The sequence below is a fragment of the Lutjanus erythropterus genome, chromosome 16, assembly GCF_056507025.1.
Source record: "Lutjanus erythropterus isolate fLutEry1 chromosome 16, fLutEry1.hap2, whole genome shotgun sequence".
Classification (NCBI taxonomy): Eukaryota; Metazoa; Chordata; class Actinopteri; order Lutjaniformes; family Lutjanidae; genus Lutjanus; species Lutjanus erythropterus.
Genome location: NC_139332.1, coordinates 2,887,413 through 2,905,559, shown reverse-complemented (window position 1 = coordinate 2,905,559; position 18,147 = coordinate 2,887,413). Strand labels below are relative to the sequence as shown.

Here is an 18,147-nt window from a genome sequence, read left to right as displayed (position 1 = left end):
TGCATTAATTAGTTGTCATGGTAACCAGCCACAATTAAATGTATCAATGTACAAAAAACTGCTTCCATCACAGGTAGTTTTGTGGTCTGTGGTGATTTAGAGACTCGTTTGTAAAGTTTGCAGTCTCCATGTGTATTTCTGCAAGATTATATCTGCTTAACGCTGTTACTGTAATGCACACTGACTGACAAAAGGAAAAAAAAAAAAAATCACACAAGATATCGCTGGCCACTGAGAAGGCCTAAAGGGCTGATTTTTGGTCCCACCCACTGTAAATCAAAATGTGATTGGTTAAGTCACCTGTCACTTTCTAAACAAACACACAGGCTGTGGCCTTCTGTCCCAGTGACAAAGTCCTAACCAATGGGTGAACCTGCTCTAATCTTTCTCTGCCTAGAGATAACAACAAAATATCTGACTGGATAAGGTTTAGAGAAGGTTTAAAGGTAAGGTAAAACAAAAAAAAGAATTAGAAGATAATAGCCTAATAATTAAATGGAATAAATCAAATATATTTAACTATAACACTTGAAATACTGATTCAGGCCCTCAGGGTTCCCTCTGCACTCAAGAGTTAAAAGTTCAGACAGTGCTGTAGTAGCCTAAGCTATAATGATATAATATTTCGTTAGTACATTTTGTCTGTGTAGGGCAGTGAGTGTACTCACCAGTGTTTGACAGAGATTCTGATGTTTTGTTGAGAAAAACCTGATGGATTCAGTTGAATTTTTCTTCAGACAGAAACAGAGATTTCTCTCAGCTGCACTTTCACTTTCATTTCTGGAAATGTGAGTTGAAGCCTCTCCTTTTTCAGTGTTGCTCCTCCTCTCACTGTAGCTCTGAAAAAGAGGTTTTATTCTCTCATTGGGAAATAACTGAGCATAGTTTTTAAAGAAAATGACTTTACTTTTTTTCCTTCTCATATTTTTAACAATGGAAGTATAAAAGAACATACAATTACAGACAACAGGCTCCAATACTTCCTTCACAGTCATTCTACAATCCCACAAACAGTCCAATGTTCAGCTCACTGTTAAGTCTGTAATTGAACTTTTCTGACACTTTTCCAAACTGGTGACTACTTTTTTCTTCATGTGACAGATTTCTCACTGATCACATTACAGGGAAAAAAGTAAAGAAAAACTGAGATGAAAAACTTTTATTTCTGGGTCACAAGTAGACCTCTCTGTGATGTTGAGGTGTCAGAAGCTGTAAATTTAAATATTTATTTCAAAGCCCTCTTAAGTTAAATCAAAATAGAAAAATCTCCTCAGTTAGAGAGAGCCTTGATTACTTTCTTTACTTTAAATATTCAAGTCCTGCTTGTAGCTGTCTTCTTTGTTTCTCATTATTAAAGATTTTATCAGGTCAAAGGGTAGTTGATGAAGTCTCAGAGTCCTGTTTTTCTTTCTTCCTCTTTAAAAAAATATGACATGTGTGGTTCAACTTTGACCTGCTCAGAAACAGCAGTTGACTTGTTTGTGTATGTTGGACCTACAAACGTTAATATAAGTGTCCTTTTCTGCAGCTCTTCAGGCTTCTACTGTTCTCTGGATTCAGATGAATGTACAATAACCCTCATCTTCTATTCTTATATAATTGTGAAGTGTCCATTTATTATATCATTGTGGGAGTTAAATGCACCTTGGACCACAGCAGCAGATTAATGAGTGTATCTGTGACGATTGATGTACAATATGTGTGAGTATAATTCCTCTGAAGTGAAAAGGCTGATTTTGTGAATGAACAAAAAAAGTGCCTCATTGACATTAGACAGAGGTCTTATACCAATTAGATTTCATTGTTCATTGTGGATTGTGCTGACAGTGCTGGAAGGGGGAGAGAGAAAAGAGAAATTACATATATGGTGTGATACAAAATGAGACATTCTATGAGAAGCATAACAATACAAATTATTCAAACACATTTTAAAATTTTCCGATACAAAGTAATTTATCATATTAGATAAACTTTCATGTATCATAATGGATAAGATAATAAAAAAACATAAGATAGGAAAACTCCTCTTCAAGGGATAATAAAGTGAGGTGAAATGAAACCAGACACTATGAGATTCACAGAATTTGGAAGAGATACACAACAGCAGATCCTAGTTTTTCTTTAAGTATTGTAAATAACATTAGAAAATGGTTACCACATTCATAAGCAATATATGGAATCGTACCTGAGGTTTCCGGCAAGACTGAGGTTAGGCTTGAGTGCAGCACTCTGTGACTTGACAAACTGGAGAATGATAAAATATCACAAATTAAACAACCACTAAGGTGTACAGGTCAAAGCTATATACATGTATTTAAAAAGTGGAACTTAATCATTGTGTAAGCTTCTGATTTTTATTTTGACTAGATTTTTCAGAGAAGAGCAGGGTGCAGCATTATATGGAGAAACTGCAGCAGAGCCCACAGCTACTGAAGGAGCTGGACCAGCAGCAGCAGCTTTGACCGTGTGCTCCTGAGGTGTCTGAAAAAATAACAAACAAACCCACATCCATGAATACAAGGCAATCTTAATTACATATATTATGGTATTTTCTGATTTCTTTACTCCTCTCTAACAGTAAACTTAATATCTTTGAGTTGTGGACAAAACAAGACATTTGAAGATGTCATCTTGGACTTTTGGAAACACTGATCAATATTTTTCACCATCATTCTTCATGGCATGGTGCTGCTTGGGTTGGGATGCCATCTGAGGCAATAGGAGGTGCTCCTCTCCAAAGACATAAAACTTATGTATAACATTATATAATAAAATTAAAATAAATAGAATTACCATAAATTAGTCATTTCTATCATCTACAAATTGCTTAACAGGAAGCACCTTATTATGAATGCATTATAATGAAGTAGAGTGGTGCTGCAGAGATGCTCCTTGTACAGACTCCAAAAATGTCACATCATCATGACTGAAACTTTTTTTTCTGAAAATGAAAATTGTCATGCAAAAAAGATTAACACTGATAATGAGTCATATCACAACATCTGTCAAGATAATTGCAATATGATTTTTGTTTGTGATGTATCCTTCAGCCCCTCCTATTATAATCATTGTTGTTTTTCTCAACATAATACTGCATTGTAGGGTCAAAGTTGAAATGCTAGCATATAAGTCATATATAAGTCATAAGGTTAATAGCTATCCATTTCTTTCAAATAAAAATTTACATTTACTTATACTGCCAAAGCAGTCTAGGAAATTAACATCAAGAGATGATTAGCTATAAGTACTCTATATAATACTAAAATATCTCATTCAATATAATGCAGGTATTGCATACTAAGTTACATTTCTCTCTGGCCCCTTCTCTCAACTAAGGAAAGTGATGCACGCCATAATCTTGGGCAAATAAATAATAAATTAAATTAAATTATAACAAGTTTAATACATGAGACGTTCGTGAAAAATGCCAGGAAGAGAGCGTGTCTTTGTTAAATCATATTACAACTACTGTAGCTGGTTACTGACAGCGTTACTGTACAGACAGTTACATCTTTATGTTCTTAGCCAGCAAAGTGAACCACCAAGCTTAGCTTAATAAATGAGACGTTCAGGTACTGTCTAGCTGGCTACTGACAGCGTTATTGTAACGGTACAGTCAGCTACTGTACAGACTTTAGGTTGACAGTAAGCAACATCTTCATGTTCACGGATAGCAGAGCGAACCACAAGTAAGACTGTGGGCGAATATGAGTTAAATCAACATTTTACAAGTTAAACATATGAGATTTGCTTCAGATAAACAGCAGCAGACACGTGAAAAAGTTTCAATGAACTTACCGTGACAGATGCCAGCGAAGAGCTTTTTTTCTGCCAGCTTCGACTTAGCAACAGCGCACCCAACAGGGACTGTGACTGGTCAAAGCAGCGGGGGGAGTGCGAAGCGTTTGGATTGGTAAGAGATGGACAGTGGTGGAAAGAGTACTGAAAATCTGTACTCAAGTACAAGTACTATTACATTGCTAAAATATTACTCAGTTACAAGTAAAAGTACTAGTGTTAGAAAAATACTTAAGTAAAATTACAAAGTATTCATCAAAAAAACTACTCAGAGTATTAGTTACTTTTAACCGATGATGTCACCATCACCTCTCCAGACTAGGGCTCTAAATTTTGTGTGTTTTGCTCTACCAATAGTTAAAACGCAAACAATCAATTTTGATTGGCTGTTTTTTTTCTTTCTTTCTTTTTTTCTCTCATTTCAAGGTTTTATTTCCTTATTCATCAAATGTCTCCAGCAAACAAAACAAAGCTAGATGAGGTGTAGTTACGGCCACGACTATTGATTAAATATCCATGAATACATTTTTAACTGAATAAATACTTATGAAAAATCAATTAAAGATCAGTCATTAACATACTTTTGGTGTTTTTGTTTTCACTGGCTTTTTTGCTATCAAATCATTTTATTGGCTACAAAAAGGCAGATAAAAGGTCTGGATATTAATTGAAATTGTACTCAGTACTCAACTATGATTTTAAATGTAAATAAGTAGATTACATGGCGTAATGAATACTTAAGTACAAGTAAAAGTACAGACTTGAAAATCTACTCATAAAAGTACAAGTACCCCCAAAAACTACTTAATTACAGTAATCTCAGTATTTGTAATTAATTACTTCCATGCCTGGAGATGGAGAGGAGGTGGCTTTTGTGGTCCAAAAATGGACCGGGGGTTTTATTTGATTGGAAAGAAATGGAGACGGGGGATTTTTGAATTGGTAAGAAATGGAGAAAAGGAAGTGTTTGAACAGGCTTTAGGTGACGCCACTCTGCTCACCTTTTCCCAAACATGAGCTCGCAAATGTGTGGGTTACAAATCAGTTATTCATGTGTACAGACACTGGAAGGCCACAATGTCTTAACTGGAATGGCAGAAGGGACATCATCATTTGTCCTGAATTTCCTGTTGATCTGAATTTCACCATATTCTGTCTTGCACAGTGACTTGTCCAGGGTGTACCCCGCCTCTCGCCCAATGTCAGCTGGGATAGGCTCCAGCAGCCCGCGACCCTTAGGGAATAAGCGGTTACACAAAATGAATGAATGAATGAATGTCTTGCACAGTCCAAATTTAAGCATTTAGTGGACCTTGCACTGATTCTTTCTACTGAGTTTTCCCAATTGCCTCCAAGAATCTTGAGAGTAGTTCCAGAAAAGTGCCCCGATAGTCAAAAGAGCTTCAGGGAAAGCACAGAGTTTTCACAGACTGGTACAGCAACAATATTTGAATGTGCCAGTCGGGACAGTTGTAAGGCGTCCACAAAGGCCACTTGTGGAAATGGCTGTTTTGCCATGTGAGAACCTGGCAAAGCTGGTAGAGTGAGGGAAAGCTTGGAGCTCTACTGATTCAGAGCAACCACAATTAGCAGAGGATGGTTTCGATCTATCGACCTCTGGGTTATGGGCCCAGCACGCTTCCGCTGCGCCACTCTGCTCACCTTTTCCCAAACACGAGCTCGCAAATGTGTGGGTTACAAATCAGTTATTCATGTGTACAGACACTGGAAGGCCACAATGTCTTAACTGGAATGGCAGAAGGGACATCATCATTTGCAATTGCTTGTTGCAACTGCCTTAATTTCAGCGTTCCACAAATGCAGCCACCTCAGCTTTAAGTCTTTTCTCTGGTTTGGTCACTTGTATTTCATAAACTATACCCAAAAGGACAACTGTTACACAAACTGACAAGTGCTGCCATCCAGTGCCTCTGAAGACTCAGTTACTTAAAGCCCATGCTCAAAGTTCCTCTGGTGGGCATGTTTCAAAGTCACGACAAGTGATCGTGTCCTTTTGTCACCTTCATACAGTTAACCTTGCTCAGACGAACACACACCGCAGAACTGTACCAGGCCATCACATTAACACATGGCTTACATCGTCAAATGGCAGTGGTGGGATTTGAACCCACGCCTCCTGAAAGACTGGAGCCTTAATCCAGCGCCTTAGACCACTCGGCCACACTACCTGAAAACAATCAGCCCACCTTCCCGCACTCTGCCATCTCGAAGATAAACAGGTAGGCTAACTTGACATGTCTTAACAACGACTAAGAACCACCACTGGAAGGTATCTGACAATGACATGAGTTGCATGGAATGTGACTATATTGTCTGCAGCACTGAAGAAAGACACCTAGCTTTAGACACGTGTAACAATGAATTCTTCTCCTTCTTGTCCTGAATTTCCTGTTGATCTGAATTTCACCATATTCTGTCTTGCACAGTGACTTGTCCAGGGTGTACCCCGCCTCTCGCCCAATGTCAGCTGGGATAGGCTCCAGCAGCCCGCGACCCTTAGGGAATAAGCGGTTACACAAAATGAATGAATGAATGAATGTCTTGCACAGTCCAAATTTAAGCATTTAGTGGACCTTGCACTGATTCTTTCTACTGAGTTTTCCCAATTGCCTCCAAGAATCTTGAGAGTAGTTCCAGAAAAGTGCCCCGATAGTCAAAAGAGCTTCAGGGAAAGCACAGAGTTTTCACAGACTGGTACAGCAACAATATTTGAATGTGCCAGTCGGGACAGTTGTAAGGCGTCCACAAAGGCCACTTGTGGAAATGGCAGTTTTGCCATGTGAGAACCTGGCAAAACTGGTAGAGTGAGGGAAAGCTTGGAGCTCTACTGATTCAGAGCAACCACAATTAGCAGAGGATGGTTTCGATCCATCGACCTCTGGGTTATGGGCCCAGCACGCTTCCGCTGCGCCACTCTGCTCACCTTTTCCCAAACACGAGCTCGCAAATGTGTGGGTTACAAATCAGTTATTCATGTGTACAGACACTGGAAGGCCACAATGTCTTAACTGCAATGGCAGAAGGGACATCATCATTTGCAATTGCTTGTTGCAACTGCCTTAATTTCAGCGTTCCACAAATGCAGCCACCTCAGCTTTAAGTCTTTTCTCTGGTTTGGTCACTTGTATTTCATAAACTATACCCAAAAGGACAACTGTTACACAAACTGACAAGTGCTGCCATCCAGTGCCTCTGAAGACTCAGTTACTTAAAGCCCATGCTCAAAGTTCCTCTGGTGGGCATGTTTCAAAGTCACGACAAGTGATCGTGTCCTTTCGTCACCTTCATACAGTTAACCTTGCTCAGACGAACACGCACCGCAGAACTGTACCAGGCCATCACATTAACACATGGCTTACATCGTCAAATGGCAGTGGTGGGATTTGAACCCACGCCTCCTGAGAGACTGGAGCCTTAATCCAGCGCCTTAGACCACTCGGCCACACTACCTGAAAACAATCAGCCCACCTTCCCGCACTCTGCCATCTCGAAGATAAACAGGTAGGCTAACTTGACATGTCTTAACAACGACTAAGAACCACCACTGGAAGGTATCTGACAATGACATGAGTTGCATGGAATGTGACTATATTGTCTGCAGCACTGAAGAAAGACACCTAGCTTTAGACACGTGTAACAATGAATTCTTCTCCTTCTTGTCCTGAATTTCCTGTTGATCTGAATTTCACCATATTCTGTCTTGCACAGTGACTTGTCCAGGGTGTACCCCGCCTCTCGCCCAATGTCAGCTGGGATAGGCTCCAGCAGCCCGCGACCCTTAGGGAATAAGCGGTTACACAAAATGAATGAATGAATGAATGAATGTCTTGCACAGTCCAAATTTAAGCATTTAGTGGACCTTGCACTGATTCTTTCTACTGAGTTTTCCCAATTGCCTCCAAGAATCTTGAGAGTAGTTCCAGAAAAGTGCCCCGATAGTCAAAAGAGCTTCAGGGAAAGCACAGAGTTTTCACAGACTGGTACAGCAACAATATTTGAATGTGCCAGTTGGGACAGTTGTAAGGCGTCCACAAAAGCCACTTGTGGAAATGGCTGTTTTGCCATGTGAGAACCTGGCAAAGCTGGTAGAGTGAGGGAAAGCTTGGAGCTCTACTGATTCAGAGCAACCACAATTAGCAGAGGATGGTTTCGATCCATCGACCTCTGGGTTATGGGCCCAGCACGCTTCCGCTGCGCCACTCTGCTCACCTTTTCCCAAACACGAGCTCGCAAATGTGTGGGTTACAAATCAGTTATTCATGTGTACAGACACTGGAAGGCCACAATGTCTTAACTGGAATGGCAGAAGGGACATCATCATTTGCAATTGCTTGTTGCAACTGCCTTAATTTCAGCGTTCCACAAATGCAGCCACCTCAGCTTTAAGTCTTTTCTCTGGTTTGGTCACTTGTATTTCATAAACTATACCCAAAAGGACAACTGTTACACAAACTGACAAGTGCTGCCATCCAGTGCCTCTGAAGACTCAGTTACTTAAAGCCCATGCTCAAAGTTCCTCTGGTGGGCATGTTTCAAAGTCACGACAAGTGATCGTGTCCTTTCGTCACCTTCATACAGTTAACCTTGCTCAGACGAACACGCACCGCAGAACTGTACCAGGCCATCACATTAACACATGGCTTACATCGTCAAATGGCAGTGGTGGGATTTGAACCCACGCCTCCTGAGAGACTGGAGCCTTAATCCAGCGCCTTAGACCACTCGGCCACACTACCTGAAAACAATCAGCCCACCTTCCCGCACTCTGCCATCTCGAAGATAAACAGGTAGGCTAACTTGACATGTCTTAACAACGACTAAGAACCACCACTGGAAGGTATCTGACAATGACATGAGTTGCATGGAATGTGACTATATTGTCTGCAGCACTGAAGAAAGACACCTAGCTTTAGACACGTGTAACAATGAATTCTTCTCCTTCTTGTCCTGAATTTCCTGTTGATCTGAATTTCACCATATTCTGTCTTGCACAGTGACTTGTCCAGGGTGTACCCCGCCTCTCGCCCAATGTCAGCTGGGATAGGCTCCAGCAGCCCGCGACCCTTAGGGAATAAGCGGTTACACAAAATGAATGAATGAATGAATGTCTTGCACAGTCCAAATTTAAGCATTTAGTGGACCTTGCACTGATTCTTTCTACTGAGTTTTCCCAATTGCCTCCAAGAATCTTGAGAGTAGTTCCAGAAAAGTGCCCCGATAGTCAAAAGAGCTTCAGGGAAAGCACAGAGTTTTCACAGACTGGTACAGCAACAATATTTGAATGTGCCAGTCGGGACAGTTGTAAGGCGTCCACAAAAGCCACTTGTGGAAATGGCTGTTTTGCCATGTGAGAACCTGGCAAAACTGGTAGAGTGAGGGAAAGCTTGGAGCTCTACTGATTCAGAGCAACCACAATTAGCAGAGGATGGTTTCGATCCATCGACCTCTGGGTTATGGGCCCAGCACGCTTCCGCTGCGCCACTCTGCTCACCTTTTCCCAAACACGAGCTCGCAAATGTGTGGGTTACAAATCAGTTATTCATGTGTACAGACACTGGAAGGCCACAATGTCTTAACTGGAATGGCAGAAGGGACATCATCATTTGTCCTGAATTTCCTGTTGATCTGAATTTCACCATATTCTGTCTTGCACAGTGACTTGTCCAGGGTGTACCCCGCCTCTCGCCCAATGTCAGCTGGGATAGGCTCCAGCAGCCCGCGACCCTTAGGGAATAAGCGGTTACACAAAATGAATGAATGAATGAATGAATGTCTTGCACAGTCCAAATTTAAGCATTTAGTGGACCTTGCACTGATTCTTTCTACTGAGTTTTCCCAATTGCCTCCAAGAATCTTGAGAGTAGTTCCAGAAAAGTGCCCTGATAGTCAAAAGAGCTTCAGGGAAAGCACAGAGTTTTCACAGACTGGTACAGCAACAATATTTGAATGTGCCAGTTGGGACAGTTGTAAGGCGTCCACAAAAGCCACTTGTGGAAATGGCTGTTTTGCCATGTGAGAACCTGGCAAAGCTGGTAGAGTGAGGGAAAGCTTGGAGCTCTACTGATTCAGAGCAACCACAATTAGCAGAGGATGGTTTCGATCCATCGACCTCTGGGTTATGGGCCCAGCACGCTTCCGCTGCGCCACTCTGCTCACCTTTTCCCAAACACGAGCTCGCAAATGTGTGGGTTACAAATCAGTTATTCATGTGTACAGACACTGGAAGGCCACAATGTCTTAACTGGAATGGCAGAAGGGACATCATCATTTGCAATTGCTTGTTGCAACTGCCTTAATTTCAGCGTTCCACAAATGCAGCCACCTCAGCTTTAAGTCTTTTCTCTGGTTTGGTCACTTGTATTTCATAAACTATACCCAAAAGGACAACTGTTACACAAACTGACGAGTGCTGCCATCCAGTGCCTCTGAAGACTCAGTTACTTAAAGCCCATGCTCAAAGTTCCTCTGGTGGGCATGTTTCAAAGTCACGACAAGTGATCGTGTCCTTTCGTCACCTTCATACAGTTAACCTTGCTCAGACGAACACGCACCGCAGAACTGTACCAGGCCATCACATTAACACATGGCTTACATCGTCAAATGGCAGTGGTGGGATTTGAACCCACGCCTCCTGAGAGACTGGAGCCTTAATCCAGCGCCTTAGACCACTCGGCCACACTACCTGAAAACAATCAGCCCACCTTCCCGCACTCTGCCATCTCGAAGATAAACAGGTAGGCTAACTTGACATGTCTTAACAACGACTAAGAACCACCACTGGAAGGTATCTGACAATGACATGAGTTGCATGGAATGTGACTATATTGTCTGCAGCACTGAAGAAAGACACCTAGCTTTAGACACGTGTAACAATGAATTCTTCTCCTTCTTGTCCTGAATTTCCTGTTGATCTGAATTTCACCATATTCTGTCTTGCACAGTGACTTGTCCAGGGTGTACCCCGCCTCTCGCCCAATGTCAGCTGGGATAGGCTCCAGCAGCCCGCGACCCTTAGGGAATAAGCGGTTACACAAAATGAATGAATGAATGAATGTCTTGCACAGTCCAAATTTAAGCATTTAGTGGACCTTGCACTGATTCTTTCTACTGAGTTTTCCCAATTGCCTCCAAGAATCTTGAGAGTAGTTCCAGAAAAGTGCCCCGATAGTCAAAAGAGCTTCAGGGAAAGCACAGAGTTTTCACAGACTGGTACAGCAACAATATTTGAATGTGCCAGTCGGGACAGTTGTAAGGCGTCCACAAAGGCCACTTGTGGAAATGGCTGTTTTGCCATGTGAGAACCTGGCAAAGCTGGTAGAGTGAGGGAAAGCTTGGAGCTCTACTGATTCAGAGCAACCACAATTAGCAGAGGATGGTTTCGATCCATCGACCTCTGGGTTATGGGCCCAGCACGCTTCCGCTGCGCCACTCTGCTCACCTTTTCCCAAACACGAGCTCGCAAATGTGTGGGTTACAAATCAGTTATTCATGTGTACAGACACTGGAAGGCCACAATGTCTTAACTGGAATGGCAGAAGGGACATCATCATTTGTCCTGAATTTCCTGTTGATCTGAATTTCACCATATTCTGTCTTGCACAGTGACTTGTCCAGGGTGTACCCCGCCTCTCGCCCAATGTCAGCTGGGATAGGCTCCAGCAGCCCGCGACCCTTAGGGAATAAGCGGTTACACAAAATGAATGAATGAATGAATGAATGTCTTGCACAGTCCAAATTTAAGCATTTAGTGGACCTTGCACTGATTCTTTCTACTGAGTTTTCCCAATTGCCTCCAAGAATCTTGAGAGTAGTTCCAGAAAAGTGCCCTGATAGTCAAAAGAGCTTCAGGGAAAGCACAGAGTTTTCACAGACTGGTACAGCAACAATATTTGAATGTGCCAGTTGGGACAGTTGTAAGGCGTCCACAAAAGCCACTTGTGGAAATGGCTGTTTTGCCATGTGAGAACCTGGCAAAGCTGGTAGAGTGAGGGAAAGCTTGGAGCTCTACTGATTCAGAGCAACCACAATTAGCAGAGGATGGTTTCGATCCATCGACCTCTGGGTTATGGGCCCAGCACGCTTCCGCTGCGCCACTCTGCTCACCTTTTCCCAAACACGAGCTCGCAAATGTGTGGGTTACAAATCAGTTATTCATGTGTACAGACACTGGAAGGCCACAATGTCTTAACTGGAATGGCAGAAGGGACATCATCATTTGCAATTGCTTGTTGCAACTGCCTTAATTTCAGCGTTCCACAAATGCAGCCACCTCAGCTTTAAGTCTTTTCTCTGGTTTGGTCACTTGTATTTCATAAACTATACCCAAAAGGACAACTGTTACACAAACTGACGAGTGCTGCCATCCAGTGCCTCTGAAGACTCAGTTACTTAAAGCCCATGCTCAAAGTTCCTCTGGTGGGCATGTTTCAAAGTCACGACAAGTGATCGTGTCCTTTCGTCACCTTCATACAGTTAACCTTGCTCAGACGAACACGCACCGCAGAACTGTACCAGGCCATCACATTAACACATGGCTTACATCGTCAAATGGCAGTGGTGGGATTTGAACCCACGCCTCCTGAGAGACTGGAGCCTTAATCCAGCGCCTTAGACCACTCGGCCACACTACCTGAAAACAATCAGCCCACCTTCCCGCACTCTGCCATCTCGAAGATAAACAGGTAGGCTAACTTGACATGTCTTAACAACGACTAAGAACCACCACTGGAAGGTATCTGACAATGACATGAGTTGCATGGAATGTGACTATATTGTCTGCAGCACTGAAGAAAGACACCTAGCTTTAGACACGTGTAACAATGAATTCTTCTCCTTCTTGTCCTGAATTTCCTGTTGATCTGAATTTCACCATATTCTGTCTTGCACAGTGACTTGTCCAGGGTGTACCCCGCCTCTCGCCCAATGTCAGCTGGGATAGGCTCCAGCAGCCCGCGACCCTTAGGGAATAAGCGGTTACACAAAATGAATGAATGAATGAATGTCTTGCACAGTCCAAATTTAAGCATTTAGTGGACCTTGCACTGATTCTTTCTACTGAGTTTTCCCAATTGCCTCCAAGAATCTTGAGAGTAGTTCCAGAAAAGTGCCCCGATAGTCAAAAGAGCTTCAGGGAAAGCACAGAGTTTTCACAGACTGGTACAGCAACAATATTTGAATGTGCCAGTCGGGACAGTTGTAAGGCGTCCACAAAAGCCACTTGTGGAAATGGCTGTTTTGCCATGTGAGAACCTGGCAAAACTGGTAGAGTGAGGGAAAGCTTGGAGCTCTACTGATTCAGAGCAACCACAATTAGCAGAGGATGGTTTCGATCTATCGACCTCTGGGTTATGGGCCCAGCACGCTTCCGCTGCGCCACTCTGCTCACCTTTTCCCAAACACGAGCTCGCAAATGTGTGGGTTACAAATCAGTTATTCATGTGTACAGACACTGGAAGGCCACAATGTCTTAACTGGAATGGCAGAAGGGACATCATCATTTGTCCTGAATTTCCTGTTGATCTGAATTTCACCATATTCTGTCTTGCACAGTGACTTGTCCAGGGTGTACCCCGCCTCTCGCCCAATGTCAGCTGGGATAGGCTCCAGCAGCCCGCGACCCTTAGGGAATAAGCGGTTACACAAAATGAATGAATGAATGAATGTCTTGCACAGTCCAAATTTAAGCATTTAGTGGACCTTGTACTGATTCTTTCTACTGAGTTTTCCCAATTGCCTCCAAGAATCTTGAGAGTAGTTCCAGAAAAGTGCCCTGATAGTCAAAAGAGCTTCAGGGAAAGCACAGAGTTTTCACAGACTGGTACAGCAACAATATTTGAATGTGCCAGTTGGGACAGTTGTAAGGCGTCCACAAAAGCCACTTGTGGAAATGGCTGTTTTGCCATGTGAGAACCTGGCAAAGCTGGTAGAGTGAGGGAAAGCTTGGAGCTCTACTGATTCAGAGCAACCACAATTAGCAGAGGATGGTTTCGATCCATCGACCTCTGGGTTATGGGCCCAGCACGCTTCCGCTGCGCCACTCTGCTCACCTTTTCCCAAACACGAGCTCGCAAATGTGTGGGTTACAAATCAGTTATTCATGTGTACAGACACTGGAAGGCCACAATGTCTTAACTGGAATGGCAGAAGGGACATCATCATTTGCAATTGCTTGTTGCAACTGCCTTAATTTCAGCAAATGCAGCCACCTCAGCTTTAAGTCTTTTCTCTGGTTTGGTCATTTGTATTTCATAAACTATACCCAAAAGGGCAACTGTTACACAAACTGACAAGTGCTGCCATCCAGTGCCTCTGACGACTCAGTTACTTAAAGCCCATGCTCAAAGTTCCTCTGGTGGGCATGTTTCAAAGTCTCGACAAGTGATCGTGTCCTTTCGTCACCTTCATACAGTTAACCTTGCTCAGACGAACACGCACCGCAGAACTGTACCAGGCCATCACATTAACACAGGGCTTACATCGTCAAATGGCAGTGGTGGGATTTGAACCCACGCCTCCTGAAAGACTGGAGCCTTAATCCAGCGCCTTAGACCACTCGGCTGCACTACTAACCTAATATTTGAGTTATCATAATAGCTTTTTCCCCTCCTAGTTGTCCTTAATATAGTGAAGAACCCCCCCAAAACACACAAAAATGGTTTGGCCATCAAAGTTTGACGTTGTCTTTTTTTTGTTCAGTATGCTCTATGTGCGGTCGGTAGAAGTCCGATGCACAGAGAAGAAAATAAAAGAGAAGAAGAGAAGAAGAAAATAGAGGCTTTAGAGATTTATTAAATATTTTTTAAAAAGGTGATGACCATAAAGCTGAGACCTTTACAGTCTATGGCTGAGACGAGCAAAGTCAACATAGCGCAGGGTAAAAAAAACTAACAAAACAAAAACAAACAGTGAAGCTATATATTTACCAGCCACTGTCCAGCTCTAATGTTAACATCCATAGGTATAAAAGCCACGACACGTCATGTTTTTGACAGGAACAGCTGACTGACTGTCAGAGAGGAGGCAGAGAGAGGAGGAGAGCAGAGCGCTGCGGTCAGGTTAGGGCTGGGCGATATGGACCAAAAGTCATATCCCGATATATTTAGGCTGAATATCGATATACGATATATATCCCGATATTTTTTCCGCAAAGTGAGAGCAAATGTTCAGTCAAGGTCAAAGCTAAATATGACATGTCACAAGTAGTTTTATTGAAACTGGCTATTTCAGTGAACAGTGGCAAAATCAAATGAATAAATAATAAACAGGTTTCTTCACCTGGTTCATGAAAAAAAATGCTCAGTTGTTCAAATAATAAAATTTAAACATAAATACTGTACCTTTTTTGAAATTAAAGCTCCGTGCACATTTAAATAAAAATATATCTTAAATAAAAATAGCCTATAAAATAAAATAGGCCAATCTTTTTCTGAAATAAATCTATTCATGAGAAAAGTACAATAAACATTTTTTTTAGTTTGACAACAATAAATGGCTTATTGAAATTGAATCCGACTTGTTCCACAGTTGCAACAGGGACCATATCTTTTGCAATGTGATAGGACACCGCTTTCGTTATAGTACACCACTTGTCACTTTTCTTTTCATAAGGCACACTGCGGGAAATGAGGCTCGCAGTGGGCTTTGTTTCGGGGCTGGAGCTTTTTCGGGTTGTGGATGGCTTGCAGCTGGGGCTTCTGCAGCGCGCAGCTTCTCACACTCTTCGTACTGCAGTTTTGCCACTGTTTTAGGTGGTGAAAAAGATTTGTAGTGCTTCCACCCCTGGCTGTAACTTGTTTAGCGCATTCCCTACATATAACGTGATTTTGTTGCTCATCTGATACTTTAAAACCAAACCATCTCCAAATTACTGAGCCACTGCTTATTCGTTTACTAACCAATTCCTCCTTCGCGCGCTCTGCAGCCGTTGTTGCTTCCTCCGTGCTTGTTGAAGAGTGCCGGAGTGTCTCTCCCTGCCCCTCTCCCCTCTGTGCACGAAAGAGGAGGGGCGCGCGGAGCAGTGCAGAGAGCTCCGGGTTATCAGCGCAGCAGAGCAAGGATCACAGCGCAAATTTGAACTATATCGATATATACGATATAGTCTAATTCCATATCACATTTAAAAATATATCGATATAATTTTTATATCGATATATCGCCCAGCCCTAGGTCAGGTGAAGGAGGGGCTCGTTGCACCGTGGTGAAGCGGGCGCGCGCGGGGGGAGGAGAGAGAGGAGAGAGCAGCAGTCAGGTGAAAGAGTGATGCGGGAGGGGCTCGTTTGTCGTTTCCCCGTTGTGGAGCGGGGGTTGGGGACGGCAGTCATCTTGTCTCAAGTCGAGTCGAGTCATCTTGTCTCAAGTTGAGTCAAGTCTCGAGTCTCTGACCCTCCAAGTCCAAGTCGAGTTGCAAGTCGTCAAATTTGCGACTCGAGTCGACTCGAGTCCAAGTCCCTATGACTCGAGTCCAATTGTCTGGTTCTGTCCACCCTCACGTTATACCGGTAAGCATTTGTGAACACATCTGTTATTCAGCTGTGAATAATAACAAATGTGATTAATAGCACACAAGAATCTGTTTCTGAAATTGTATCAAACTGTCTTATAACTATGTTGCACCAATTCAAGTTCATGCACAGGTCAAGTAGACACATTGCAATAATTAGAACATAACAGGATATGGGGACAATACAAAAGGTCACAAAAAGATCATAACTGATAGACACTTATGCAAAAGAGGAACTAGTACTTATAACTTCCACATAGACAGGCCCCCACCATGCATGCACCCACATAGTCTGATAATTTTCAAGGAAAACACCTACACACATAAGATGCATGCGTTGATCACGCAACACATAGGCCAATGAGACACTCCAAAACAAATAAACAACCTATCAGAAGATGACACAACTCTAAAGAGAAGAGTACAAAAGATACAGGATCCCTAGACACGAGTCAGATCTCTCTCGGTACTCGTACTTGACCTGTGCTGAACTGATCTCCACGCTCTGCAGACCGTGAATAAATGCTGTTGCTTCAATCCTCGATTCTCTGACTGTTTTCTTCACCACATCAACGGACTCGGTGAGGCAACCAGTAGCAGTTCCCTGCCTCAACAGTTTTGGGGGCTCGTCCGGGATGTGGTGAGGAGGCGGACGGAGCATTCGGCCTAAAGATTGCTTCACGAACCATGGTGTGAGGACACAAGCCGGCACACAAAAAAGGTAAGCAGAACCTGTTATAACAAATTCTGCAAAATTGAACACGTTAAAACTGCGTCCTCCTCTGTGAAGTAGTGCGAGTAAATCAACCAAAACGAGGAAAAGAAGTAACTGTCGCAAAAAAAAAAAAAAAAAAAACGACAATGAAGTGTGAATGAACTGCAGTTGAAAGTTTTTATAATAACGTTATTGTGTTTATGAAATATAGATGAAAAACTGTCGGTAGTGGCTTACCCACCTAGTTCCTGACGAGGGCTAGGACCCGTAGGACGGGGGTAGCTGGGTTGGAAGCCCTGGAGTCCATGGACAACTCTTAAAGTCCCCTGGTGAATCCTGATTAGTACATGTGACTCACTGGATAGTGAAAGTCAAGAGTCTCGACGAGTCCTGCAAGATAATTTCAGTGGACTCCAATAAGGCCGGAGACTCGCTGGGTTCCATAAACTCGGGACTCGGTAAACCAGAGATTCAGCGTGTTCTGCAAGATAATTTCAGTGAGCTCCGATAATCTGAATCTTGGTGGACCCTGCAAGATAATTTCAGTGGGTCCGTTGGAGAGAATTCTGGAAGATAACGTCAGTGAATTCTAAAACACAAAACTAAGAAAAATAATAAACAGTGGTGGAGGTGAGAACCCTCTAAAAGGAGTTGAAGGGAGAAACTGTGTGGTATAAGTGTCTGACTTTGTTCTGTGTTTTGTGTTGTGAGTCAAAAGAGATAGGAAGAAGTGGGTGTGGGAAGAATAAAACTCTGAGGTGTCAGAGGAAGGAACTCAGAGTGTTGAAAAAAACAGTGTCTTGAGTTGACTGAGCGGTGGAAACCTAACGGTGTCAACACAAATCGCTCGGTCAGCTCAACAGGGGCAGTTGCTCGGGTGTACTCCATACAAACTGCCTGGCTGTTAAACACTCAGACGAACTTCTCTCTATAAGGCTTGTTGCTCGGGTGTATTCCATACAAACCGGCTGGCCTCAGAGTTAAGAAAAGTAGAAAATGGATGGGGAATTTGACAGAGAATTAGATGATGAGGGGTGGGGTCCAGTAAATCCACCAGATGAGTGGAGACCCTTAGGTGCCCAAGCCAATAACACTCTCTCAGCAGCCAAAGAAG

At 42.9% G+C, this 18,147-nt stretch overlaps 6 non-coding genes across 6 annotated transcripts; all 6 read right to left on the bottom strand.

Annotated features, from left to right (window-relative positions):
* Positions 1-5,905: 5,905 nt before the first annotated feature.
* Positions 5,906-5,987, bottom strand: trnal-aag (transfer RNA leucine (anticodon AAG)). The gene has a single exon. It is a non-coding gene; the product is annotated as a tRNA-Leu (tRNA).
* Positions 5,988-7,187: 1,200 nt separating this feature from the next.
* Positions 7,188-7,269, bottom strand: trnal-aag (transfer RNA leucine (anticodon AAG)). The gene has a single exon. It is a non-coding gene; the product is annotated as a tRNA-Leu (tRNA).
* A 1,204-nt stretch (positions 7,270-8,473) lies between these two features.
* Positions 8,474-8,555, bottom strand: trnal-aag (transfer RNA leucine (anticodon AAG)). Its single transcript has one exon. It is a non-coding gene; the product is annotated as a tRNA-Leu (tRNA).
* A 1,865-nt stretch (positions 8,556-10,420) lies between these two features.
* On the bottom strand, positions 10,421-10,502 carry trnal-aag (transfer RNA leucine (anticodon AAG)). Its single transcript has one exon. It is a non-coding gene; the product is annotated as a tRNA-Leu (tRNA).
* Positions 10,503-12,367: 1,865 nt separating this feature from the next.
* On the bottom strand, positions 12,368-12,449 carry trnal-aag (transfer RNA leucine (anticodon AAG)). Its single transcript has one exon. It is a non-coding gene; the product is annotated as a tRNA-Leu (tRNA).
* Positions 12,450-14,303: 1,854 nt separating this feature from the next.
* trnal-aag (transfer RNA leucine (anticodon AAG)) lies at positions 14,304-14,385 on the bottom strand. The gene has a single exon. It is a non-coding gene; the product is annotated as a tRNA-Leu (tRNA).
* Between the last annotated feature and the right edge of the window lie 3,762 nt (positions 14,386-18,147).